Source organism: Tursiops truncatus, chromosome 10 (genome assembly GCF_011762595.2).
Source record: "Tursiops truncatus isolate mTurTru1 chromosome 10, mTurTru1.mat.Y, whole genome shotgun sequence".
In the NCBI taxonomy this organism is placed as follows: domain Eukaryota; kingdom Metazoa; phylum Chordata; class Mammalia; order Artiodactyla; family Delphinidae; genus Tursiops; species Tursiops truncatus.
The window spans coordinates 28,802,679-28,830,317 of NC_047043.1; the positions used below are offsets into that span (position 1 = coordinate 28,802,679).

Below are 27,639 nucleotides of genomic sequence, written 5' to 3' on the forward strand. Positions count from 1 at the left end.
TCTGGCAGGTCTAAGAATTAGGTGGACGTGAGACAGACTAACAGGAGAAAATGAAACAAAAGTTTAATAACATGTGTACCTGTGAGAGACCCAGGAAAACTGAATAACTTGCCAAAATGGGCAAAACCCTCACCTTCAGCTAAAGACAAAAGAGGATGTTGGGGGTGATGGTTTGGGACCTCAACAGGGAGGATGGCGATTCACATGAAGATGGAAAAGCAAACGTTTGCTGGGTCATGCGGACTCAGTGGGACACAGAATGGACTCTGATCTTTAAGAGTTTCCGCCCCTACACTTAGCCCGTATTCTTTGCAGATATTTCAGGTTCTATCTTTTCCAGGTTTCCTCAATCCCTGAATCCTCAGCAGAGCCATCAGTCTTTTTTTTTTTTTTGTATCTGTATTTACGGCATATACATAGTCTAACCTTTATAGCTCATTCACTCATGTATTCATCCATTCATTCATTCATTTGTTCACCCCTACTCTGTACCAGGTGTGGTGCTAGCCTCTGGGGTAGAGAAACCAGTAGAACATAGCCCCCGTCTTTAGTGAAGCTTAGAGTCTAAGCTTTCAGCTTTCTTCTTGTTTACCTACCTCTCCTCTGGATGGTAAGTGCCCTGAGGGTGAAGACCGTTTTGTGATCCCCCCGTACTCATCGCAAGGGCTTGCATATGGTGGGCACCCAGTCAGTGGTAAGATGAACTGACCACTGGATCCATCCTAAAGAATTCGGAAGCACAAGATTGATGGTTGAACACTTTCAAATGTTTCTAAAGCCTTTCTTCTCCTCCCCCAATTGGTTAACTGTAAAAATAAGTAATTCCACAAGAATTGGGGGTGGCCAAAAAGTCTGTTCGGGTTTTTGTAAGATGTAAAAAACCCGAATGAACTTTTGGGCCAACCCAGTAAGTTTGACGCCTTTCACTTTGTCCAAGGGCCCCTTGTTCTCAGAATCTGCTCTAGTGCCACATCCGTATTACATATCAAAGCACAAGTGTGATTGGTAGCCTTGTCTGAACTCCCCGCCCCCCCCGCCCCCGGGGCAGTCATAGGAAAGGCTTCCACCTCCGACTCAAATTCTTTTGAAATGCTTCTGTTTCGGTATGCGAGTGCATCCTTCCCTCTTTTTGTGGAGCTTCGACATCAAGTAACTGAGCAGGAATGACTGTGGCTGTTGATTGAGCACCTATGAAGCACCAGGCATTGGGCCAAGCACCTTCCACATGGTATCACACAGTCTTCTCAACATCCCAGTGAGGTAGGTTCCATTTTTATCCCGGTTTATCTAGGCAAGGAGATTGAGGCTCAGGGAAGTCGAGTAACTAGTCTAAGGTCTTACAGGCAAGAAGTGACGGAGCCAGGACTCACCAATGGTCTCTTTGCTTCTCTTGCCCACCACTGCTCGTCAGAGTGGGATTCATAGGGGCATTCATGGGGGAGGGGCATAGGACTTCTGAATGGTAACATTGAAATTTTACGGGTTTTTTCCAGTGGTAATCTGAAATAATATTAGCACATTCTGGATCATCCAGATGACCAGCTTGTAATGAATAATACTGCCACGTGATTTTGGTGCCTGAATTTGTGCTTTTTATTTACAATCCAGTTGGTGCCAATACTACTTCAGTTGCCGTGGGCTCATGGAAATGAACCGGTGGACTTAACGATGTAACTTGCCTTCAGCGAAGGCCACGTGATGGTCCAGTAATGTTTAATTTTGCTGTGAATGAAGACATGGGGGAGGAGGGTCCTACTGCAAAGTGGGTGGTGGGTGCGTTCTGAACTCTGAACACCTGCCTTACGGTTTTTGGTACCAGAATCATAATGAGGATGGAGGATTACATTTAGCAAAACATCATCCTCTGAATAGTAAGTCAGTGTTGTTAGTTTGAATTGGATTGGTTTTAAAATTTCATTTGTATTTTGTTAGAGCATTTAGTTGCAGTTTGATGGTTTTAGAGGAGTCGAAACTGTAAGACTCAGCTTTATGTCTGTACATATTTAAGTATCATTATAGAGAAAACCATTTAAGTCAAAATTGGGAGGGAAGTCAGGGTGATTTTTTGTTTCCTAAAAAAAGTGGTCATACATTTTTCAAATGTGAGCAAACTAAATGCCTCTGCACTCTGCCTCTGCATGATGAAAACTTTCCCCACAAAGATGTGCTCTTCCACTCACTGGGGGTCTAGGCTGCCCGAGTCCTTCTTTTGGGATAAGGCATTGACATTTCCTTTCAACCTGAAAATAGAGTCTGGGAAGGTTAAGGTCTGACCTTGGGAGAAACTCTCCGTTGCTGTGGTTCTCCTGGGACTGGCCCTGTCAATCAAGGTGCCTTTGGACTCTTTGTCATTCTTGGTCCTGACTCTGATGACTGACAGTTGTGTATGCACATCACCCATGGTTTGTAAGCATTTTCTCATCACCACCATAAAGATTTGTGAATAGGGCTAGGGAGTGGTACCAGCCCCACATAGGTAGGGAAGATAATGACAATGTAATGGGATTTAAAAGGCTTCTGGTTTGAAAGATCTCTGAGTCTGTCCAAAATGACTACATCAGTTACTGTTTTGGGTGAAGAAAAGGAAAGCCCTGTTAAATGCAGACACTCAGAGAGAAGGTAATGTATGACTGTATATTTATCCTTAGTGCTTTAGTATTGTTTCTGACGATTCCTAGTAAGATTTTGGAGCACTGGAACAGAGGACAGTGAGTTTGATGCAAAGAGAGGAGAGGAGGGCTTCCCTGGTGGTGCAGTGGTTGAGAGTCCGCCTGCCGATTCAGGGGACGTGGGCTCGTGCCGTGCCCCGTCCGGGAAGATCCCACGTGCCGCGGAGCGGCTGGGCCCGTGAGCCATGGCCGCTGAGCCTGCGTGTCCGGAGCCTGTGCTCCGCAATGGGAGAGGCCACGACAGTGAGAGGCCCGCGTACCGAATAAAAAAAAAAAAAAGAGGAGAGGATAAATTTATAGCATGTGGGCATGCAGTGCAGCTTATGGACTGAGGTCTAGGAAGCCTGGAGATCAAGGCTGCATATGAGCAGTGCCAACTTTGAGTAGCCTTGGGTAGCCTTTAAAAGAAGTAGTGTTTTTTCTGTGTACAAGTCACCATCCTTCTCTTATTTAAAATTTTAATAAAGTTTCCCTATTTTAATAAAATGTGTAGAAAAGTGTGTAACACATCAAAGTGCCCAATTAGTGTTTTTTTTAATTTAATTTTATTTATTTTTTATACAGCAGGTTCTTATTAGTTATCTATTTTATACATATTAGTGTATATATGTCAATCCCAATCTAACACTATCATTATTGGTGTTCCCTGACATCCCTGATGGTGCAGAGAGAACACTGCTGTGTGCAGATTGGAATCAGAGGAGCTGAGCTTGCGTCCTGGGTTGGCTGTCATTTCCCCATGAGAGACAAGACCTTCCCTGAGCCCCTTTGACCTCAGCTTCCTAGTTTAAATTATTAAGGGGTTGGACAGAATGGTCCCCAAGGTTCCTGCCAACTCTTTCATCCTTAGTCTCTTCTAGCCTTTGCTACAGATCATGATAACATCCATTATAACATCCACAGCATCCTTAGAGCCTCATTAATGTGTTTCATTAATGAGAATGACCACTGGTTATTATTATTATTTTTTAATGTCCATCTTTAAATGCAGAGCTATTCTTAGGCAGGGTCTATGGAAATTCTTTCTTTTGGCATCTCTAATGATAGAGGTATTCAGTAGCTTTGGGACCTCATCAGGAAGAGCTTGAACCAAAAGCTCATCGAACATTTCCATATGTCTAGGGTTTTATGGTAGGAGCTGTGGCCATTCCTTTCTCCAAGGTTATTTTAACTGCACTACTTTCTGCAAGGGTCCTTCCATCTTCAGGATGGCCAGACAGGTGGATCCTGAATCCCAGCCAAGTCTTCACCTGACCGTGGGGAGAAAAGGAGAGCATTGGTTTTGTAGGAATCATTAACTTTACCTTATTTTTATATTTTGTCATGGCTCTGGCTGTGTTATCTGGCAAATCTCTTTTCAATAGATAATACTGTATTCATAAGCTCTTATTATTTGCAAGGTCTCCTTTTAAGACTTTTACCCGTAGCATACCATTTGATGGTCATGGTACCTTCCTTCACAGTTGACAGATGGGAAAACTGAGGCCCAAAGTGGTTAAATGACTTGGCCAAGGTCACACAGCTGCTAAATGGCACGGCTGGGATTCGAAGCCAGGCAGTAATGCTCTAGTGGTTTTAACACTATTTGATACTAGCTTTTGTATGTGTCACACACAAATGTTATGGACTCAATGGTATCATTTTTATGAGTTGAGCCTTAAAGCGCTCACCAATAATTTTATCCTAAAGGGGATCAACTAATGCTCAGAGCTTTTGCCCCTGTTTCCCATTTCTGACTTTTTATGTCTAGTAAATAGACTATTAAGAGCCCATAGAGTCCTCGTATCTCTAAGTTCCAGGGTTGGGGAGGGGAAGGGAAGGATTCTGTGAGCATGAGGATGCTTCTGAGCACTTCCTGCAGCCAACGCCTTCTTTTGCCTTCTTGCTTTCTTGCCTTCGGTGGCACACAAAGGCCGGCAGTGACCACTTAATCGATAAATAATTACTGAGTGCGTAATTTGGGCACAGTAAGGAGCATGAGCCAGAGAACCTTCTACCCTCAGGAGTCTTACAGTCTGTGGGGGCTGGCACCATGCTCTGTGATCCACCATTGTGTCCACCACGCCTGAGCACCTCGCGTGTGACAAGCCCTCAAGAAGTATTATTGGAATTTGGGGGTTGATTAGGTGACTGTTGATAGCATTCTGATTATGTTATTACTAATATTCACTGGGGCGTTTTCTACTTACCAAAACAATGTTTCATTAGCTTTATGGATCATTTGTTTTACTTCATGCATGCCAGTGTACAAAAAATATTGTTTGGTTGGGTTTCTTCTCATTATTTTGCCCTGGTGAGATGGAGGGAGTAATAGATCAAGTTTCAGGGGATCTTCATTTTGGTCCTGAGTATGCTATTCTAACTATGAGACCTTGGGCAAGTTATTGAACCTCTCTGAGCCTCAGTTTTCTACTCTGCAAAATGAGCATGGCCTGTGATCTCATAAGGTTGTGTGGAGGGTCAAACGGCATCATAGCTTTGGTGACAATAGATGAAAAGCATTATTCTTCTCAGCTTCACCCACCAGCGCTTTCCCATTACATACTCTCTGTTCACTTAGCCCATCTTCATGTTGACTCTTTTTCAAACTTTGAAAAGGGGTTCATGAGAACATCTGTTAGACAAACACTGAAAAGAGAAAAGAGAAAGAAGACTCTTTTTGGTGACTCATGACATCCCCGTTTGACTCTGAAAGCCATGACAGCAGACACTGTGGTTGTTCATTTTGCTTTGTTTTGTTCCGCACATGGTAGACCCTCTATATTTCTTTGCTGAATGAATAAGCATAACTCCTGATGTCCAGTATTAGCTCATGGAATCAAGTAGCTATTCTGCTGTGCGCAGGAGCAGAAACAACAGTCAGATGCTGGAAGGTCTAGCATTTCAACTACTCTCTTTTCATGTCATTACAGAAGCCAGCCAGAACGGAGGCAGGGATGTGATTAAGGCAAAATAAATTTGAAGTTGCGATAACTAAAGCGTGTCTGAATTACAGCTGTTCTGCCTGTTTGAAGAAATGTCATCTGGTGGATGACACCAGGGAAGTGAGGGGAGGACCAGCTAATCAGTGACCTGCTCTCACCTCCTTTCAAAAAAAAAGCACTCACACCCCTCCTGACCCCACCCCAGTGGACTCAACCATTCACTGCCTGCCTCAAGTTAAAAATAAGCCACTCATCTTTATTGTTAAGAAATTAATCAGCCTGGGCAGAACATGGCTTTTCAAGGACAGACACATGCTCAAATGAGTATTTTTGGAAACGGGCACAGAGACACATCTATGGTGTTCTGTCCACGCTTACCCTTGACTTCTGCCATACAAGCTGTGGGAGGTTAACACGCAGTGGTTACAGGGTTTCTCCCCTACTTAACGAATAGAGTCCTGAGAAAGCATCCGCGGTCATGTGCAGAGCGCCCTCTCCTCTGGCCTGGTTTCCAGGTGACCAGGTATGAACAGGTGGTTCCTGAGTCCCCTCTAAGATGTGTGCCAGGCGCTAGGGGTGAAATGTGGACCCGAACCGCGTTCCCTCCGTGGTCAGATGGGGCCACCCGCTGTTGGAAGATGGACTGAAGCAGAGGTAAAAGAGATATTTAGAATGAACCTGCTTGGAACCTGCCTGGAAGTTAATGATGCTCAGTGTGAGGGGCCAGGGGCTAAGGTCAAGAACAGCACTGTGTCCCCAGGCAGGTTTTGAGGTGACTCATCTCCGAATGAGATGGATACTTGGCAGGACTTTCTGAGGATTTTCTGAAAATTGCTGTAACATCAACCTCAATAAAGTAAAAGGTTTTCAGATATTTACCTGGACTAAGGGGAAACATTTCCAAAGCTTCTGGGAGATTCTTAGGTGGAAAAACCGTAATGTCATTTTAATCTAGTATTTGTCAGAAATGGAACAAGGTCACCTCAACACAACTTTGGAAGTCCCTAACAGTGCCTAAAAGGATTTCCTGATTTACAAAGAAATGTATTAAAACGATAAGACAGATGTGGTCACCTAGAGAAATGTAAGCCTTGCCTTTCTCCTAAGGATGAGGCTAGACTTTGCATATCCCTTCTTAAAAGAAGACCTGCACCTTCTGCTGTATGTGTTCTTTCCCAGCGACTCACCCCTTAATCCTGTTCAACTTCTCTTTGCTCCTCCTTTTTATAACTGCTCTTTTGAAGGTCATGGAACCCCCAATCCGGAAACCAGAGTGATTGCTTCGTCTTCAGCTTCCCCAAACTTTTACGTGGCATGGATGCCAGCGACCACTCTTCCTTGCCTGAGCCGCCCACCCCCCCCATTCCTTGCCTCTGTGAGGAGGTTTTTCTCCTGATTCTTCTTATCTATCCCCACCCCTTTCTCACTTTTGAAACCTGCCATCACTTACTGTATGAGTCAACTCAGTCAGCTCAGGTAACCAAGTACCAGAGCCAGTGGCTTAAACAACAAAAGTTTATTTCTCAAAGTGCTGGAGGCTGAGAAGTCCAAGGTCAAGGTGCCAGTTGATTCATTTCCTGGTGAGGACTCTCCTCCTGCCTGTAGACACCTGTCTTCTTGCTGTGTTGTTGCATGACGTCTTTGTACCTGTGTGGGGAGAGAGGGGGAGGGAGACAGACAGACAGAGATATTGAGATCTTTTCCTTATCTCCTAAGACCAGCAATCCTACAGGACTAGGGCCCACCCTTATAACCTCAGTTACCCTTAATTACTCCCTAAAGCAGTGGTCCCCAACCTTTTTGGTACCACGGACCGGTTTTGCGGAAGACAGTTTTTCCACGGATGGGGTTGGGGAGAATGGTTCAGGCAGTAATGGGAGCGGCAGATGAATCTTCATTGGCTCGCCACCGCTCACCTCCTGCTGTGAGGCCCGGTTCCTAACAGGCTGCGGACCGGTACTGGTCCGCGGCCCGGAGGTTGGGGACCCCTGCCCTAAAGGCTCCATGTCCAAGTACAAAGTAGGGCTTGAGGCTTCAATATATGAATTGGTGGAGGTGGGCGGGGAGACACAGTTCAGTCCATAGCACTCACTTCTTGCAGAACCCTGTTGGTGGCTACTTAGATGGTCTTCCTGCTGTATAACCCTCTCACTCTTAGCTGAGCTGCTTGGAAATTTTGTTAAAGTGCATATCTGGTGATCACACTCTGCTGCTTCAACAGCATGCCTCACCCCTGGCTTTTCCTCCTCACTGGCAGCAGATTGACATCTTGGAAAGGTACATGACAATATGGCCTCTCCCCCACCCCACGTGTCACTCTCGGCTCCTGTAGTTTTCTAAACACTATTCCCCGAGCTCTCCTTCCTCCATGCCTTTGCTCAAGATTTTCCCTCAGCCGGGAATGCACCCCCCCTGCCCCCACTGCCCCTCCTCTAAACACAGGCTGCCTCCTCACCATCTATCCTCCAGTACTGCCTGCTCCGGAATCCCTGCCTGACTCCTCACTCCAGCTGGAGCCCTTTCTCCTCTGAGTCCCCAGCACTGCCTGCTTGCCTTTTCTGCCACCCACTTCCCTCTCCCTCCATCCGGGACCTGTGTGTCCCTGTGTCATCATAGTCCTGGTGCCCCTCCTCTGCCACCTGCTCAGAAGCGGGTCTTTCTGTCCGACTCAGAATCAGTCATCTAAGCGGCATCACGGTAGTTTGCACAGAGCAGATTCTCAATACATAACTTTAGAGGAGAAATCTACAAACTTCTATGTAATGCTCAAAAATTAAAATATTATCTCTGTCTTGTAAACTCATCCTCAATCTTTTCATGGTGCGTTATGTCAAGAGTGCCCTTAAAGGATGAAATTACAGAAGAAAATGGTTTAATCCTCATAGATCTTTTACATAAATTATTCACACCTGAAATGGTAACCAGCAGTCTTTCATTATCCACTATAAAAATATTTCAGTGATTGACCTGACAATGATCAGGTTAAAAAAAAATTCCAAATTAGTTCTGGATAACAGCATGTGGTTTCCTCTGTAAAGGTACTTCTGAGGCCATAGATTGGCTGGGCTTCCACTGTGCCCCCTGCCATCGCCGGGCTTTTTGTTCTGTTGTTATTAACGTTTGGCTCCTGGTGGTGATGTGGCAGAGTTCAGCCCATTGGAATCCTGAGGTTTGATTGATGATTTATAAATTACTGTTTATTATTAAAAAGAATAAAGAGAAGGAAGAAAATAGCCCAGGCAGCCAAACAGTTCAGTTCCCTAGACATTTATTGGGTGCCTGTTGTGTGCTGGGTATTGAGATAGAGGGGTGTGTGTTTGTGGGGGGGGGGGTATGTGTAATATAATCTTTGTTACTTTCACAGACATAGAAACCAAACTTATGGTTACCAAAGGGGAAAGGAGGGGAGATAAATTAGGAGTTTGGGATTAACAGATACACACTACTCTATATAAAATAGATAAACAACAAGGACCTACTGTATAACACTAGGAACTATATCCAAAATCTTATAATAACCTATAATAGAAAAGGATCTGAAAAAGAATATGTATATATAACTGAATCATGTTGCTCTATACCTGAAACTAACACAATGTTGTAAATCAACTGTGCTTCAATTTAAAAAAATCTAAGAAAAATCCTTGCTATTGAGAAGCTATAGAGGAGGGTCATAATCGATCATCATGGACAGTCAAACAGTGTACCATAAGACACTGTATAGAGCGAACGAAAAGAGAAGACGCATGAGTATGCTTTAAGAGTTTGCAAATTAACAGAACACAAATATATATGTACATTCTAAACATGATTTATAGAAACAGATAAGTGTTCACGCAAATAACTAATCGAACTGTCCTCAAACATGACTCCTAAGAATTCAGGGCCGTGGAGCCTGGGAAACTACATTATCATTTAAGCAAAAAAACATGACCATTCAGAAAATGGGAGACTTGAAGGTTCAGCTCGGCTCTCTTAGGCAGCCCTAAGCCTAGTCCTATGGAAACTTTCCCTCTCTATGGGTTTCCACAAGTCACGCTGAGTAGCTCTATTCTGGGGGGTAAATCCTCCTATCTTATTACTTCAGAAGAAGCTCAGTGCTCCTGAACTCTCTTCTCAGATTGATTGGTTTACCTCATTTGGAACAACGCTCTGTATTCCTTCTTCTTTCAAGGAGACTTATGTGTCATGGAGTAGGCTAGGACCAAGGCTGATTTTTTGATTTCCTCTTTCCTTCAGGAAGTTCTAGTGAGTCGCCGCTAGGTATCAGGTACTATGCTGGGCTCTAGAGATACAGTGTGAACAAGATAGATACAGCCCAGCATTTGCAGAGTTAATTGGGAAGAAGGCAATTAAACAACTACAGTATAGCCAGATAAGGACTATGATGGAGAAATACAGCTTGATGGGGAATTTATCTTAGAGTTAAAAATTTTCAATAACCTATTTGTTGCCTGGCTGAGCGCTAGAAAGTGATGTGGGGAAGGGTCGCAGAGAGGTATGACAAGGATTAAACTGACACAGGAGCTACAAAGGGACTATCGCTGGACTTGCTTGGTCTTGGTTGGGCACCTAAAATATAGCTAGCTATATGTTACAGAACCCTGCTTTTAAAGGAAGTCCTGATATATCCATCTTTAGCATTTATATGTGTGCTTTTATGTAAGGGGGCAATTTGCCACCTTTTAAATCTAGGTTTCTGTTGAGTCATTTGGAATTTGGAAGGTATTTTCTCAGAGAAACTTCATAAATTATGACCAGGTCCCCAGGCTAACCCAAAAGGTTATTATATGCATGATGTACTTGAGATAAAGTACTGGGTTTCTGCTTTGAGACATCTTAGAAACTGTTCATGTTACTGTGGGAAAATGTTCGGTATTCCAAGTCGGAAAATAAGCAAGAAAGCTTTCCCTCTGTAGCCTTGATGGGGGAGAACAAGATTTTCTTTTCCCTGTCTGCCTCCTTCCTGAACAATGAAGAATTCCCCCAGGTCCAGGTCCCTGGGGTGTAGGATGGGGGCTCCAGTGGAGGTGGGGGCTAGCAGGGGGTCAGAGGGGTGTGTGCAAGGTTGTTGATGAAGATTCACTGTACATTTTAGGTGCTTTACATGTATCGTTTCATTGAATCCTTACAACACACCCATGAGATGCTACCTTTGCTCTGAAATGCTGGTGTGGGCCAGGGCTCAGACCTTGGACGTCTTCTCTCACTAACCCCCCTCATCCAGTCCCATGATTTCAAGTATCACTTATGATATAGCCCTCCTCCCTGAGCTGTGGACTCAGCACCAACTGCTCATCGCTTAGATGAATAGTAGGAATCTTCAACTTAACCTGTCCTAAACTGTACTTTTTTAAAAAAATTTATTTATTTTATTATTTTTGGCTGCATTGGGTCTTCGTTGCTGCGCGCGGGTCTTATCTAGTTGGGGCGAGCGGGGGCCACTCCCCGTTGCGGTGTGCGCGCTTCTCATTGCTGTGGCTTCTCTTGTTGCGGAGCATGGGCTCTAGGCGTGCGGGCTCAGTAGTTGTGGCGCATGGGCTTAGCTGCTCCGCAGCATGTGGGATCTTTCCGGATCAGGGCTCGAACCCGTGTCCCCCGCATTGGCAGGCTGACTCCCGACCACTGCACCACCAGGGAAGCCCTAAACTGCACTTTTGATTTTCTCTCTTCAAACCTGCCCTTCCCATAGCATTCTCCATCTTTGTCAATGGCAACTTCCCACTTCTAGGTACTCAGACCAAAACCTCAGCATTATCCTTGAATCCTCCCCTACTCCATATCCAGTCCTTCAACAAGATGCTGCTAGTACATTAAAAATATCCAGAATCCTATTGCTTTACACTGTTCCACCTGCCACCTCTCTGGTCTCCATCACTATCACCTCCTGCCTGAATTGCCGCCAATAGTTTCCTAATTGGTTCCCTCCTTCTCTCCCTGCACTTTTGGTCTATTCCCCAAATAGCAGCCAGAGAAAAGTCAGTTTATGAAACTCCTCTATTCCAAATCTTCCAGCGGGGCTTCCCTGGTGGCGCAGTGGTTGAGAGTCCGCCTGCCGGTGCAGGGGACACGGGTTCGTGCCCCGGTCCGGGAAGATCCACATGCCGCCAAGCGGCTGGGCCCGTGAGCCATGGCCGCTGAGCCTGCGCGTCCGGAGCCTGTGCTCCGCAGCGGGAGAGGCCACAACAGTGAGAGGCCCGCGTACCGCAAAAAAAAAAAATAAATAATAATCCTCCAGCGGCTTACCATCTCAGAGTAAAAAGCGGAGTCTTCTCCATACCCTGTACGGCGCTCTACGTCCTGGCCTCCTGCTTTCCCTCGGAGCTCATTTCTTCCCACCCTCCCTTCCTATCATACATCAGCCGCTGTCAGGCTTTTTTTCCTGCCAGTCTCTTTACCTGGTAAGTCCTTCCCCCAATAGCTACATGACTCACCCCCTCCTTTTTTTTTTTTTTATTTTTTATCACAGACATATTTCTGACATTCCTATCTGAAATATACAGAATAACAAATGCCCTGTCCTGCAGTCCCACTACACAGGTTTTTTTTTTTTTTTAACATCTTTATTGGGGTATAATTGCTTTACAATGGTGTGTTAGTTTCTGCTTTATAACAAAGTGAATCAGTTATACATATACATATGTTCCCATATCTCTTCCCTCTTGCCCACTACACAGATTTTAATAGACTGGCAGATACTCTGCAGGATGGCTGTGCCGACAGGTGCACAGGGATGACAACTCCAACAGGCAGGGCACAAAGACTGAGCTGTGTGTGTTGCACCAGTCTTCACCCTCCTCACATCAAAGCCAAGGGCAGACCATGCTGATGTGGTCAGTTAGACTTGCTTTCTTTTACCCTCATATTATGTACTTCCCAGGTCCTTTTCTCCATATCCATGCACCTATCACAGTTTTTAATGTTTCATATTTGGTATTTGAAGTAATTTTACATTCTAAGGGAAAAGGCCATTGAGATTCTGTTTGGAAGAAGGAAAAAAACTTTAAGAAATGTAGAAAATGGAGAAGATGAAAAAGGAAGTGAACTGGTGGAGAGAAGGGAAAAGAGAATTGTCTACATTTATGTAACAAATATTTTTGAGCATCTGCTGTGTGACACACACTGTCATCTGAAAGGTAGAACGAGGTAGCTATATAAAGAGACAAACAGCAACAGTCTCTCAAAAAGACAAGCTAACCTAAAATACGGGTTTTCGTCTTTCACACTGCCCCATCCCTGGTACTGAATCAAGGTTTAGGAATCCAGTCGTAAACACTGGTCTTTGACATCTTAATAAGAAGCTTCTATTTTGTTGGCTGTTTTTTCCAGTTAAACATATGGAGTGGTGCTGGGATTGGTTAGACAAGCAGGAAGGGGGAGGGGCCCTAGTCTTCTCCTCTGACGTAAAGAGCTTCCAGTGGCATGTTGGATGGACGTTGGGCAGGCCTCTCACACTGTTGCGGCTGTGCTCGTCAGGAGCCTGCCGCCTGCAGTAGTGAAGCGGCCATCTTGATTAGCATGGCGTCCGCCATGATGGTTCAGTTCATTAAAGTTACAAGCGTTTCCATCTGCCCTTTTGGTCAAGTAGAGGAATGATATACATACGTCTTCCTCCCACTTCATTTCAAGCACCGTCTTTGGAGTAAGGCAGTATCGAGACCAGGAAAGGTTGTCACCAGCTCTTAAAAGGTGAGTTGGCTGCTACTACTTGACTCCTCCACTGGCTCGGTTTCTCTCCCTCAGCCCTCTGGAGGTGTTCCCCAAGTCCGTCTCCCTCAGCCCTCTGGAGGTGTTCCCCAAGTCCCTCTCCCTCAGCCCTCTGGAGGTGTTCCCCAAGTCCCTCTCCCTCAGCCCTCTGGAGGTGTTCCCCAAGTCCCTCTCCCTCAGCCCTCTGGAGGTGTTCCCCAAGTCTCCCTCAGCCCTCTGGAGGTGTTCCCCAAGTCTCTCTCCCTCAGCCCTCTGGAGGTGTTCCCCAAGTCTCTCTCCCTCAGCCCTCTGGAGGTGCTCCCCAAGTCCCTCTCCCTCAGCCCTCTGGAGGTGCTCCCCAAGTCCCTCTCCCTCAGCCCTCTGGAGGTGTTCCCCAAGTCTCTCTCCCTCAGCCCTCTGGAAGTGTTCCCCAGAAATCTTCCTACCAACCGGGTTCTATCCTCGTGGGCCTGGCCCCTGATCAGTTGTTGGAAGACGGAGAGATGAGGTGAGTTGGCCCTTCCAAGCAACTGATCCCAATTGCAGCCAGCCAGGAAGGACTTTAATAAAGGTTTCAGCTTGTTTTTTTGAAGCTAGAATCTGGGTCAGCTCTTTCTGGTAAACAACACATGGCACCAGAAGTGAGGAACTAATTATGGATCATCCGGAATTGTGACTTTCTGACAGTGTGGAGCAGAACTGCGCAGCCTGGGTCAGCTTCTCAGTCGGGCACCTTGGTTGAGCCGGCTGCGGGCAGGCAGCTCCACCTAGAGAGGAGGAGGTGTGCTCCAGCTCCCAGGCACACGTCCAACCCGCATTTGCTCCTTTAGGGACCTAACAGATACTGTGATTGTAAGCTTGAAGGAGGGAGAGAGGGAGAGGGAGGGAGGAAGAGAGAGAGGGATGCAGGGAGAAAGGAAGGAAGGGAGGGAGAGAAAGAAAACATCTTCAGCCAAAGCATATAAAAAGAAGGGAAGGATTTAAAAAGTGACTTGAAGCCATCAGGGCAGTGACTTACTTTCAGATCAAGAGTGAACTGGTGAATTGCACCAGCATTGAAAAGGGAGAGTGAGAACCCTCATCCTTCTGGATTTAACACAGCAGGAGACCAATGAAAGTCTGAGACTCAGGGAGTTACTCAGTTGAGAAAGTGGTAATGAAGGATGAACAGGGCTCTGCAACATCTATTAGGAGAGAGAGAGAGGGACAGAGAGACGGGAAGAGAGAGAGAGAGAGAGAGAGAGAGAGAGAGAGAGAGAGAGAGATTGAGAATGAGGGAGAATCGCAGTGGCTCTGGGTAGAGGTAGTGATGTTACATCGCTTTCGTCTTGCCAGTGCCATGGACCAGGAGCCATGCTGGGTGCAGGTTATTACAGGCAGAAGCAAGGATGCTCACCATATGGGAGGAAATGTAAAAACATCAGTAAATGGGTTCGCTTTGCCAAATGTTGTCAGTAACAACACATGTGTAGACCAGAAGCAGAAAGGAGACGCTAGGTGGCCCTCCCTGGGTGGAGTGTGCTTTACTGGTGGTGGTGGGGGTCAGTGTGGGGAGGGGCCTTCCTGGGAAGGACCCCGGAGCCTCTGGTTAAGCACTTGGTGGCATTTTTATCCAGGTTGGAAAATGGCACTCAAAGGAAAGAGGATGGCAAGTAAAACCTAAGTCTCAAGCAGGGAACATGGGTTAGGAAGCCAGGTTCATGGGCTGCGAAACTGAAGGCAAGTTCTTAGTCTTGGTCCCGAAGTTACGTCAAGCCCCGCGCCTACCACAAAATATGCCTTGCTTGGAATGTAAACAGTTATCTGAGACTAGACGAGGAGATAAAGAGGTGGGATGACCGTGAGATTAACAAACGCCAGTCAGCGTCAGCGTCAGCAAATGCTAACATCTCCTGAGCTGCAGGACTCTGGACCAATCGGGGCCCATGATAGTCTCATTTGAGCCTCTCCATCATCCTGATTTGTAGCTTTGGAAACTGAAGCTCTGTGAGTGAAACTAACTTGCCTAAAATCACCAAGGAAAATGGTGGTGGAAGGAGGATTCAGCCCTAGGCTCCAGGCCTCAGCTGCCAGCCCAGTCTTCCCCCCCATGGTCACCCAGCACTGGGACTGCATTGCTGGCATTAGAATCTGGGTTCGTCTGTCTTTAGAGTTCCTTCAATCCATATAACAACCCTATGAAATCAGTACCAGGATGGCCCCCGTGTTGCGTACACTGCCCAGACATGTTCAGTAGCATGTCCAAGGTCACACAGCTAGGAATTGCTGGTGCCAGACCCAACAGACCAACTCCAAAGTCTACACTTTGCTCGCTGCCTCTCTAGGTGTGAAAAGACTGATGACTCCAGGAAAGAGGGGACGAGATCCTGTGTCACGTGAAAGAACTAAGATGGCCAATACTAATAATGGTTACATTTATTGAGCACTGCCTGTGTGTCCCATTGTCCTAAAGGCCCTATTGTGTTAGCTGTTAAATCCTCAAAACAGTACTCTAAGGCGGAAACACTCCTGTTATCCCTACTGCAGAGGTCATGACCCTGAACGCAGAGAGATGAAGTAACTTGCCCAAAGACAGCAAGTATACTGGGAAGCTGAGAGTCAGGCAGGACTCCTGAAGTCCATTCAATTCAAGAAATGCCAGAGGTTACCTTCTAGGGGTAAAGATCTTACTTAGCAGCGACAGGGGTTATCCAGGTGGACGACACAGAGCCCCTGACCCCAACAGGAAGTGGAGGATAAGAATAAGAAAAGTACAAGGAGAGTATTGATGAAAAATTAATCAGTTGCTCTAAGAAAGAAGTGGAAAATTTTATTCGAGCTGAATTTGAGGATTATAACCCGGGAAGAGCATCACAGAAAGCTCTGAGAACTGTTCTGCCCATTAGAAGTCACGGAACAGTTCTATAAGTTTTTTTGTTTGTTTGTTTGTTTGTTTGTTTTTGCGGTACGCGGGCCTCTCACCGTTGTGGCCTCTCCCATTCCGGAGCACAGGCTCCGGACGCGCAGGCTCTGCAGCCATGGCTCACGGGCCCAGCCGCTCCACGGCATGTGGAATCTTCCCGGACCAGGGGCACGAACCCATGTCCCCTGCATCGGCAGGCAGACTCTCAACCACTGTGCCACCAGGGAAGCCCAGTTCTATAAGTTTTTGAGACAGAGGGCTGTACATCAAATGATGTATTATTGACAGTTTACATCATCCAGGTCTAAGCATCATGGTGGTGGGTCATGTGACCCCTTATAAGATCAAGAAGGAATGTTATCGTTAAGGAGTTGTCTTGCTGATGCGAGGAGAATGTTGCTCTTTATGGTTGAGCACGTATTCCTGCCAATGGGGAGGTTTGGTGGATGCCAAGTGCAGATACACAACGCACAGTGGGGGGAGATGGGAGACCAAAGGGCAGAGAAGAATTTTTTATGTTTCAATGTTTCTTGTATTGCCATGAAATATGAATTCTATTTCACAAGAGGCACAGCAAAGTAAGTGTTGTGAGAGGTCGGACACAGGATGATTGGGGTTAGTGAGGGGGTGATCTCTTCTTGTGCAGGTGGGGCTCAGAGTGGGGTGTGAAGGCGGTGGCCCCAGGTGTGGCTTTCAGGATGAGCAAGATGTCGATAGGAGGGGCTGGGGGCCAACACAAAGGCTTAGAAGCGAGGAAAGCTTGAGTCAGTGGACCACACAGGACCACACAGCTGTCCATACGTTTGATAGATAAAGCCCTCAGAACAAAGGAAGCCCTTCATAATTGCTGTTGCTGCTGTTGTTATTATTATTGTCCTTATTGACAGATGTGGAGACTGACGCTGAGACTTAGGACTCTTCTCTCACACCGACAGGAGAGTAAGATACATCTGGACAGGAAGACCGTCATCTTCCTGTGGGTGTCCAGGTTTGCTGGGCGGAAGAACTCTTTTTATTGAACTTACTAGATCTTAGGGAGTTATGGAAGATTTTTAATGTGGAAGTAACCTGAACATTTAGCTGTATTTGAGAAAAAAAGTCGCATAGGCTATGCTGGGGACTGAGATAGGGATATTCATCTTTCTCTTCCTAGTTCCTTTATATTTGCATTAAAAAGACCTTACAGTCGAGCTGATCATTATCTGCTAATCTTATTAGAGAGAGTGTCGCCAGCCTTCTTGGCCTCCTAATGAGTTCTGACAAGCCCTCCGCAACCCACCTGTCCTCTGGCAGCTTTCCAGTCTGGCTTTCCTTTCTTAATAGAATATCTGAATAACCCAGACCCTTCTTGGCTGGATTTTCCTCAAAGGTGCAGCCTCTCTTACTCTCTGCCCCTTCGCCCCAGCCCCCTAAGTCCTCTCTGACAGCAGAAGGGGAAAGATTACATCTTACTTTGGCTACCATAGCAACCCTCACCTGCCTCACTGCTCCCTTTAGAAGTGTCATTCTCTCCGGTGAAGTTATTTTGCATATAATTACTTGGCTTCTCTGGAGACTTGGGGCTTTCTTTTAAACTTCATCTTACAGCCATGATGAGAGGGTGGACTTCTGCCTACTTCCTGGGCTCAGAAATACCCCTTCCACAGTGGTGCAGGCATCGGTCCTGAAGCAGAGTTGCTCATTCCCCTTTCCATCTTTTTGTTCTTAAGAAAAAGAAAAAGGCAGTCAGAAATGGTGAATCTGTGGGCTTCCCTGGTGGTGCAGTGATTGAGAGTCCGCCTGCCGATGCAGGGGACACGGGTTCACGCCCCGGTCCGGGAAGATCCCGCATGCCGCGGAGCGGCTGGGCCCGCTGAGCCTGTGCGTCCGGAGCCTGTGCTCTGCAACGGGAGAGGCCACAACAGTTAGAGGGCCGCGTACTGCAAAAAAAAAAAAAAAAAAAAAAAAAAAGGGTGAATCTGTGACATTATACATTTTTAGATTGAGTTCCACTGAAATTAACCTATCACATTTCTAGGCTACCACCCAATTATGAAGACGGTGCTTGATTTCTTCACTTGGTCCCAGAGAGCCTCTGTCCATCCCTCTTCATTCTGTGCCCCAGGGGCTGACCCATATATTCCACATCCCAGCTCCCTTGCCCTCTGGTTCCCAGTTGGGTTTGGCCAATGCAAGGTGCCAGCAGGTCAGAGAAAGAGAGCAAGGTGGGGATATTAACTCCCCTGGCACCCTCTCTGTGGTGGCACTGAGGATGGGCGGTAGCCCTCAACCTGAGTGGGGGCCTTTTGCACTCAACCCTCTGTGTGCCGGTTCTGGAAACCTCTCCCCTCTTCTCAGCTCTTCTGGTCTAGGGATGGTGCTAGCCCAGGCTTTTGCATTCTCTTTTGTGGTTTCCCTAGAGCCTGCCCACACCTTTGTCAACAGTTCCATTATTAAACTCTTTTCAGATTCTCCGACTTGAGCATGCCATCTGTTTCCTGCTGGGACCTTGACTAATACAATGACTGAAGCTCTTCTCTTTTGGGTGAGGGCTCCAATAGTTCTTGTTGGTTTTGTTGAATAAAGCTCTGGTTTATTGTAGGTTATTCTTTGTAGAAACAGATTTTCCGATCTTTAAGAGCAACTTTCTCACCTTCATACCCTTCATAAAAGGTGATGTTTCCTCTCTCTGACTCTCTACCCTTGCAGGAAGCCTGTTTGGAACCCATTTTCTGGATGTTGTCAGTTAGGGCTGTGAAAATGGACTACAAAGGCCCTAACTACCTGTTCCATCTGACCCTGCATAGATGTGAGGGTCTTCCTTCCCTTTTTATTTTGTCAGTTGGAAGAATATACAGTATTTGCAAATCTTCCAGGGAGACCATGGGCATTAAAACCCTACAGGTGTAAAGATGTTATGATGGGTGAGTCTATAGTCCTGGATTCTGCTGTAGAAGCCAATACAAAAGGAGATGGTGGCCACAGCTTGCTTTTTTTTTTGTAACCTCATAAAAATGTATAAGAAGCTGCTTCCTTGGGGAATTGAATTAATTGAATTATTGTTCTGTGGGAGCTTCCAGTGGAACAGTGGTCCCAGAAGGTGTCCTGAAGGGAGCTATGAGCGAGGAATGTGGATACTTTCTTTTGAAAAACCACAAGTTGAACACTGCGTCCTCTTGGTTCTTTCAAGACTGATCCCAAATGGTATCAAGAATAGCAGGAGGTTCACACAGCACGGCGGGTGTGAAAATTCTGTGGCTGAATTAAATAGGCTCCATTATATTTCAAAAAGAGCTCTAATGGGTTTCTCTGGAGCCCAGCCTAAGAATATCATGTCTCTCCTTTGTATCCCAGGATGGCTGGGATAGTTTGATGTTGCTAATATTATACTTCAGTCTCCCTATAAGTTGGGCAAAATGAGGAAAAGGCCTGGCTTATCCCGAACAGGGTCTAGCTAGGTGACAAAAGGACCTCATCCGTAAGGCCAGACCAAAACTGGAAGCTGATATGATTTAATTGTAAAATGATTATCATTATTCACATAAATTTTTTTCTAATCAGCTTACTTTGCCCCAGGTATCGTTGAAGAATAATTTTAGAGCTAAAGGGGTTTTAAACACTGTAAAACTTATAAGTTGAGGTTTCTATTCTTTAAAAAAAATTGTGTTGGATTTATTTACCCTTATATTCAATTTAAAAATAGCTATAGGCATTTCTTTCTACTACTTATTAATGCAACATTGCATTCTTAGTTTTGATCATTAATATTCAAGCTGACATGGTCACCTTTAACCTCTTCCAAACTAACACATCTCCCCTAATCCATTTACTTGTTTTTCAATGAAAACTGAATTTAAAGTCAGAAGGAATTATTCCTTAATCACTTCCATTTATCCTATTTCCTTATTTATCCTCCTCAGCTGGCTATAACATGGAATCAAGGCACACTTTTTCCTATTTGTTGCCCTTGTTGCAAAAAGTTTTACATTCTTTTTCTTAATTTAAAAAGCAGATGAGTCGAATCTTTAATATTGTTTTGTCTAAGGAAAAATAAACTCAAACTTAAGTTGCTTTTGGAGTATGTCCTACTCAGGTTTCTTCCTTTGTAGATCATTATTTCCTATGTTTAAAAATTCTTGCTTTCTAGTTTTTTTTTTTTTTACATCTTTATTACAGTATAATTGCTTTACAATGGTGTGTTAGTTTCTGCTTTATAACAAAGTGAATCAGTTATACATATACATATGTTCCCATATCTCTTCCCTCTTGCATCTCCCTCCCTCCCACCCTCCCTATCCCACCCTTCCAGGCGGTCACAAAGCACCGAGCTGATCTCCCTGTGCTATGTGGCTGTTTCTCACTAGCTATCTACCTTACATTTGGTAGTGTGTATATGTCCATGCCTCTCTCTCGCTTTGTCACAGATTACCCTTCCCCCTCCCCATATCCTCAAGTCCATTCTGTAGTAGTTCTGTGTCTTTATTTCTGTCTTATCCCTAGGTTCTTCATGACATTTTTTTCCTTAAATTCCATATATATGTGTTAGCATACGGTATTTGTCTTTCTCTTTCTGACTTACTTCACTCTGTATGACAGACTCTAGGTCTATCCACCTCATTACAAATAGCTCAATTTCGTTTCTTTTTATGGCTGAGTAATATTCCATTGTATATATGTGCCACATCTTCTTTATCCATTCATCTGATGATGGACACTTAGGTTGTTTCCATCTCCGGGCTATTGTAAATAGAGCTGCAATGAACATTTTGGTACATGACTCTTTTTGAATTATGGTTTTCTCAGGGTATATGCCCAGTAGTGGGATTGCTGGGTCATATGGTATTTCTATTTGTAGTTTTTTAAGGAAACTCCATACTGTTCTCCATAGTGGCTGTACCAATTCACATTCCCACCAGCAGTGCAAGAGTGTTCTCTTTTCTCCACACCCTCTCCAGCATTTATTGTTTCTAGATTTTTTGATGATGGCCATTCTGACTGGTGTGAGATGATATCTCATTGTAGTTTTGATTTGCATTTCTCCAATGATTAATGATGTTGAGCATTCTTTCATGTGTTTGTTGGCAGTCTGTATATCTTCTTTGGAGAAATGTCTATTTAGATCTTCTGCCCATTTTTGGATTGGGTTGTTTGTTTTTTTGTTATTTAGCTGCATGAGCTGCTTACAAATTTTGGAGATTAATCCTTTGTCAGTTGCTTCATTTGCATATATTTTCTCCCATTCTGAGGGTTGTCTTTTGGACTTGTTTAAGGTTTCCTTTGCTGTGCAAAAGCTTTTAAGTTTCATTAGGTCCCATTTGTTTATTTTTGTTTTTATTTCCATTTCTCTAGGAGGTGGGTCAAAAAGGATCTTGCTGTGATTTATGTCATAGAGTGTTCTGCCTATGTTTTCCTCTAAGAGTTTTATAGTGTCTGGCCTTACATTTAGGTCTTTAATCCATTTTGAGCTTATTTTTGTGTATGGTGTTAGGGAGTGATCTAATCTCATACTTTTACCTGTCCAGTTTTCCCAGCACCACTTATTGAAGAGGCTGTCTTTCTCCACTGTACATTCCTGCCTCCTTTATCAAAGATAAGGTGACCATATGTGTGTGGGTTTATCTCTGGGCTTTCTATCCTGTTCCATTGATCTATCTTTCTGTTTTTGTGCCAGTACCATAATGTCCTTTTTTTTTTTTTTTTTGGAGGTACGCGGGCCTCTCACTGTTGTGGTCTCTCCCGTTGCGGAGCACAGGCTCCGGACGCGCAGGCTCAGTGGCCCAGCCGCTCCATGGCATATGGGATCTTCCCGGACCGGGGCACGAACCTGTGTCCCCTGCATCGGCAGGCAGACTCTCAACCACTGCGCCACCAGGGAAGCCCCATACTGTCTTGATTACTGTAGCTTTGTAGTATAGTCTGAAGTCAGGGAGCCTGATTCCTGCAGCTCTGTTTTTCGTTTTCAAGATTGCTTTGGCTATTCAGGGTCTTTTGTGTTTCCATACAAATTGTGAAATTTTTTGTTCTAGTTCTGTGAAAAATGCTAGTGGTAGTTTGATAGGGATTGCATTGAATCTGTAGATTGCTTTGGGTAGTAGAGTCATTTTCACAATGTTGATTCTTCCAATCCAAGAACATGGTATATCTCTCCATCTGTTTGTGTCATCTTTAATTTTTTTTCATCAGTGTCTTATAATTTTCTGCATACAGGTCTTTTGTCTCTTTAGGTAGGTTTATTCCTAGATATTTTATTCTTTTTGTTGCATTGGTAAATGGGAGTGTTTTCTTGATTTCACTTTCAGATTTTTCATCATTAGTGTGTAAGAATGCAAGAGATTTCTGTGCATTAATTATGTATCCTGCTACTTTACCAAATTCATTGACTAGCTCTAGTAGTTTTCTGGTAGCATCTTTAGGATTCTCTATGTATAGTATCATGTCATCTGCAAACAGTGACAGCTTTACTTCGTCTTTGCCGATTTGGATTCCTTTTATTTCCTTTTCTTCTCTGATTGCTGTGGCTAAAACTTCCAGAAGTATGTTGAATAAGAGTGGTGAGAGTGGGCGACCTTGTCTTGTTCCTGATCTTAGTGGAAATGCTTTCAGTTTTTCACCATTGAGGATGATGTTGGCTGTGGGTTTGTCCTATATGGCCTGCATTATGTTGAGGAAAGTTCCCTCTATACCTACTTTCTGCAGGGTTTTTATCATAAATGGGTGTTGAATTTTATCGAAAGCTTTCTCTGCATCTATTGAGATGATCATATGGTTCTTCTCCTTCAGTTTGTTAATATGATGTATCAAATTGATTTGTGGATATTGAAGAATCCTTCCATTCCTGGAATAAACCCCCTTGATCATGGTGTATGATCCTTTTAATGTGCTGTTGGATTCTGTTTGCTAGTATTTTGTTGAGGATTTTTGCATCTATGTTCATCAGTGATATTGGCCTGTAGTTTTCTTTCTTTGTGACATCCTTGTCTGGTTTTGTTATCAGGGTGATGGTGGCCTCGTAGAATGAGTTTGGGAGTGTTCCTTCCTCTGCTATATATTGGAAGAGTTTGAGAAGGAGAGGTGTTAGCTCTTCTCTAAATGTTTGATAGAATTTGCCTGTGAAGCCATCTGGTCCTGGACTTTTGTTTGTTGGAAGATTTTTAATCACAGTTTCAATTTCAGTGCTTGTGATTGGTCTTTTCATACTTTCTAATTCTTCCTGGTTCAGTCTTGGAATGTTGTGCATTTCTAAGAATTTGTCCATTTCTTCCAGGTTGTCCATTTTATTAGCACAGAGTTGCTTGTACTAATCTCTCATGATCTTTTGTATTTCTGCAGTGTCAGTTGTTACTTCTCCTTTTTCATTTCTAATTCTATTGATTTGAGTCTTCTCCCTTTTTTTCTTGATGAATCTGGCTAATGGTTTATCAATTTTGTTTATCTTCTCAAAGAACTAGCTTTTAGTTTTATTGATCTTTGCTATCGTTTCTTCATTTCTTTTTCATTTATTTCTGATCTGATATTTATGATTTCTTTCCTTCTGCTAACTTTGAGGTTTTTTGTACTTCTTTCTCTAATTGCTTTAGGTGCAAGGTTAGGTTGTTTATTCCAGATGTTTCCTGTTTCTTAAGGTAGGATTGTATTGCTATAAACTTCCCTCTTAGAACTGCTTTTGCTGCATCCCATAGGTTTTGGGTCATCGTGTCTCCATTGTTATTTGTTTCTAGGTATGTTTTTATTTCCTCTTTGATTTCTTCAGTGATCACTTCGTTATTAAGTAGTGTATTGTTTAGCTTCCATGTGTTTGTACTTTTTACAGATCTTTTCCTGTAATTGATATCTAGTCTCATAGCATTGTGGTTGCAAAAGATACTTGATACGATATCAATTTTCTTAAATTTACCAAGGCTTGATTTGTGACCCAAGGTATGATCTATCCTGGAGAATGTTCCATGAGCACTTGAGAAAAATTCCATTTTGGATGGAATGTCCTATAAATATCAATTAAGTCCATCTTGTTTAATGTATCATTTAAAGCTTGTGTTTCCTTATTTATTTTCATTTTGGATGATCTGTCCATTGGTGAAAGTGGGGTGTTAAAGTCCCCTACTATGATTGTGTTACTGTCAATTTCCCCTTTTATGGCTATCATATTTGCCTTATGTATTGAGGTGCTCCTATGTTGGGTGTGTAAATATTTACAATTGTTATATCTTCTTCTTGGATTGATCCCTTGATCATTATGTAGTGTTCTTCTTTGTCTCTTCTAATAGTCTTTATTTTAAAGTCTATTTTGTCTGATATGAGAATTGCTACTCCAGCTTTCTTTTGGATTCCATTTGTATGGAATATCTTTTTTCCATCCCCTTACTTTCAGTCTGTGTGGGTCTCTTGTAGACAGCATATATATGGGTCTTGTTTTTGTATCTATTCAGCCAATCTGTGTCTTTTGGTGGGAGCATTTAGTCCATTTACATTTAAGGTAATTATCGATATGTATGTTCCTATTCCCATTTTCTTAATTGTTTTGGGTTCATTATTGTAGGTCTTTTCCTTCTCTTGTGTTTCTTGCCTAGAGAAGTTCCTTTAGCAGTTGTTGTAAAGCTGGTTTGGTGGTGCTGAACTCTCTCAGCTTTTGCTTGTCTGTAAAGGTTTTAGTTTCTCCGTCAAATCTGAATGAGATCCTTGCTGGGTAGAGTAATCTTGGTTGCAGGTTTTTCTTCTTCATCACTTTAAATATGTCCTGCCACTCTCTTCTGGCTTGCAGAGTTTCTGTTGAAAGATCAGCTGTTAACCTTATGGGGATTCCCTTCTGTGTTATTTGTTGTTTTTCCCTTGCTGCTTTTAATATGTTTTCTTTGTATTTAATTTGACAGTTTGATTAATATGTGTCTTGGCATATTTCTCCTTGGATTTATCCTGTATGGGACTCTCTGTGCTTCCTGGACTTGATTAACTATTTCCTTGCCCATATTAGGGAAATTTTCAACTATAATCTCTTCAAATATTTTCTCAGTCCCCTTCTTTTTCTCTTCTTTCTCTGGAACCCCTATAATTTGAATGTTGGTGCATTTAATGTTGTCCCAGAGGTCTCTGAGGTTGTCCTCATTTCTTTTCATTCTTTTTTCTTTATTCTGCTCTGCAGTAGTTATTTCCACCATTTTATCTTCCAGGTCACTTATCTGTTCTTCTATCTCATTTATTCTGCTCTTGATCCCATCTAGAGTATTTTTAATTTCATTTATTGTGTTGTTCATCGTTGCTTGTTTCATCTTTAGTTCTTCTATGTCCTTGTTAAATGTTTCTTGCATTTTGTTTTTGTTTTTGTTTTGTGGTACATGGGCCTCTCACTGTTGTGGCCTTTCCTGTTGTGGAGCACAGGCTCTGGACACGCAGGTTCAGCAGCCATGGCCCATGGGCCCAGCCGCTCCACGGCATGGGGGATCTTCCCGGACTGGGGCACAAACCCGTGTCCCCTGCATCTGCAGGCGGACTCTCAACCACTGTGCCACCAGGGAAGCCCTCTTGCATTTTGTCTATTCTATTTCCACAATTTTGGATCATCTTTACTATCATTATTCTGAATTCTTTTTCAGGTAGACTGCCTATTTCCTCTTCATTTGTTAGGTCTGGTGGGCTTTCATCTTGCTCCTTCATCTGCTGTGTGTTTTTCTGTTTTCTCATTTTGCTTATCTTACTGTGTTTGGGGCCTCCTTTTTGCAGGCTTCAGGTTCGTAGTTCCTGTTGTTTTTTGTGTCTGTCCCCAGTGGCTAAGGTTGGTTCAGTGGGTTGTGTAGGCTTCCTGGTGGAGGAGACTAGTGCCTGTGTCCTGGTGGATGAGGCTGGGTCTTGTCTTTCTGATGGGCAGGTGCACGTCTGGTGGTGTGTTTTGGGGTGTCTGTGGCCTTATTATGATTTTAGGCAGCCTCTCTGCTAATGGGTGGGGTTGTGTTCGTGTCTTGCTAGTTGTCTGGCATAGGGTGTCCAGCACTGGAGCTTGCTGGTCGTTGAGTGAAGCTGGCTGCTGGTGTTGAGATGGAGATCTCTGGGAGATTTTCGCCATTTGTTATTATGTGGAACTGGGAGGTCTCTTGTGGACCAGTGTCCTGAAGTTGGCTCTCCCACCTCAGAGGCACAGCACTGACTCCTGGCTGCAGCACCAAGAGCCTTTCATCCACACGGCTCAGAATAAAAGGGAGAAAAAGTAGAAAGAAAGAATTAGTAGAAGTAGAAAGAAAGAAAGAAGGAAAGAAAGAAAGAAGGGAGGGAGGGAGGGAAGGAAGGAAGGAGAGAAGGAAGGAAAGAAAGAAAGAAGATAAAGTACAATAAAGTAAGATAAAATATAATAAAGTTGTTAAAATAAAAAATAATTATTAAGAAAAAATATTAAAAAAAAAAACGGAAGGATAGAACCCTAGGACAAATGGTGGAAGCAAAGCTATACAGACAAAATCTCACACAGAAACATACACATACACAACTCACAAAAAGAGGAAAAGGGGAAAAAATCATAAATCTTGCTCTCAAAGTCCACCTCCTCAATTTGGGTTGATTCGTTGTCTATTCAGGTATTCCACAGATGCAGGATACATCAAGTTGATTGTGGAGCTTTAATCCGCTGCTCCTGAGGCTGCTGGGAGAGATTTCCCTTTCTCTTCTTTCTTCTCACAGCTCCAGGGGCTCATTTTTGGGTTTGGCCCCGCCTCTGCGTGTAGGTCACCGGAGGGCGTCTGTTCTTCGCTCAGACCCGAAGGGGTTAAAGGAGCCGCTGATTCGGGAGCTCTGGCTTTCTCAGGCCGCGGGGGAGGGAGGGGCACGGAGTGCGGGGCGGGCCTGCGCGGCAGAGGCCGGCGTGACGTTGCACGAGCCTGAGGCGCGCCGTGCGTTCTCTCGGGGAAGCTGTCCCTGGATCCCGGGACCCTGGCAGTGGCGGGCTGCATAGGCTTCCGGGAGAGGAGGTGTGGATAGTGACCTGTGCTCGCACACAGGCTTCTTGGTGGCGGCAGCAGCAGCCTTAGCGTCTCATGCCCGTCTCTGGGGTCCCGCTTTTAGCCATGGCTCGCGCCCGTCTCTGGAGCTCCTTTAAGCAGCGCTTTTAATCCCCTCCAGGTACGTGGGGAGTTTCTGGCCTTTTGGGAGGTCTGAGGTCTCCTGCCAGCGTTCAGTAGGTGTTCTGTAGGAGTTGTTCCACGTGTAGATGTATTTCTGGTGTATCTGGCCAGACGTCCGCACGACTGTCGCGGCTTCGGCCGCCTCCTGCTTTCTAGTTTGAATAACCTAGAAGACAAAAAATATAGGCAGGTTTGTTATGAGCATCAGATAAAAGTTTCAACCCTGGAGAATGCTTTTGTTACAGGTTATATATAAGTTCCCCTTTCCTGAGCACCTTTAAGCCCAGAGATAAACAGATGTCTCTTTTCTTGTGTATTTTCTTCCAGTCATGGAAAGATAAAAATATCAAGGTGAGAAGGGACCTTAAAAATAAATG

General features: G+C 44.3%; 1 protein-coding gene across 2 annotated transcripts in view; it reads left to right on the forward strand.

Annotated features, from left to right (window-relative positions):
- Window positions 1-27,639, forward strand: part of RCAN2 (regulator of calcineurin 2) — a 265,907-nt gene that overhangs the window by 12,866 nt on the left and 225,402 nt on the right. The window contains exon 1 of one of the 2 annotated variants that reach the window (XM_073810650.1): window positions 13,202-13,282. The exons of the other annotated variant lie outside the window; for it this stretch is intronic. The gene's annotated coding sequence lies outside the window, so the exon portion shown is untranslated. Of the gene's footprint in view, window positions 1-13,201; window positions 13,283-27,639 lie in introns of those variants that run through there. 2 annotated transcript variants of the gene reach the window in all.